This window comes from Mus musculus, chromosome 5 (assembly GCF_000001635.26).
Source record: "Mus musculus strain C57BL/6J chromosome 5, GRCm38.p6 C57BL/6J".
Lineage (NCBI taxonomy): Eukaryota > Metazoa > Chordata > Mammalia > Rodentia > Muridae > Mus > Mus musculus.
The window spans coordinates 103,328,684-103,329,783 of NC_000071.6; positions in this window are offsets into that span (position 1 = coordinate 103,328,684).

Consider the following 1,100-nt stretch of genomic DNA (forward strand, 5'->3'; position numbering starts at 1 on the left):
GCTTTCTAGAGGAATGAGGAGCAAAGCCGGGCAGTGGTAGTGCACACCTTTGATCCCAGCACCAGAGAGACAGAGGCAGACGGATCTCTGAATTTAAGGCCGGCTTCCTCTACAGAGAGAGTTTCAGGATGACCAAGGCTACATGGAGAAACCCTATCTCAAAAAGAATTTTAGAGAAAGAGAGAAGAGAAGGAATGGGGAGGGAAAAGGGAAGGAGGGAGGAGGAGAAGGGAGGAAGGGAAGGAGAGTGGGAAGGGAAAGAAGAGGGGGAAGACAGGGGGAGGAGAGAGGAGAAGAGGAAGAGGAAGAAGGGGAAGGGAGGAGTCGAAGAAGGGGAGGGGAAACGGGGGAGGGAAAGGACAGGGGGAGGAGGGGGAGGGAAGGGGAAGGGAGAGGGGAGACAAAAGGATTAAGGAGCAGACAAAATTGCAAATTTAAGAAAGCAAGTCAATTCTCCAGCAAAGAAAAGTTTGATGGCTTTGATTAAGGCAAAGAGAGGGTTTTTCTAAACATTGTAGCAGAAACAAAATGGATTCACCCATCAGTCTGCTATAATCTTTTTTTTTTTTTTTTTTTTTTTGGTTACACTGATTTTTTTTTCCATTTTTTATTAGGTATTTAGCTCATTTACATTTCCAATGCTATACCAAAAGTCCCCCATACCCACCCACCCCCACTCCCCTACCCACCCACTCCCCCTTTTTGGCCCTGGCGTTCCCCTGTACTGGGGCATATAAAGTTTGAGTGTCCAATGGGCCTCTCTTTCCAGTGATGGCCGACTAGGCCATCTTTTGATACATATGCAGCTAGAGTCAAGAGCTCCGGGGTACTGGTTAGTTCATAATGTTGTTCCACCTATAGGGTTGCAGATCCCTTTAGCTCCTTGGGTACTTTCTCTAGCTCCTCCATTGGGAGCCCTGTGATCCATCCATTAGCTGACTGTGAGCATCCACTTCTATGTTTGCTAGGCCCCGGCATAGTCTCACAAGAGACAGCTACATCTGGGTCCTTTCGATAAAATCTTGCTAGTATATGCAATGGTGTCAGCGTTTGGATGCTGATTATGGGGTGGATCCCTGGATATGGCAGTCTCTACATGG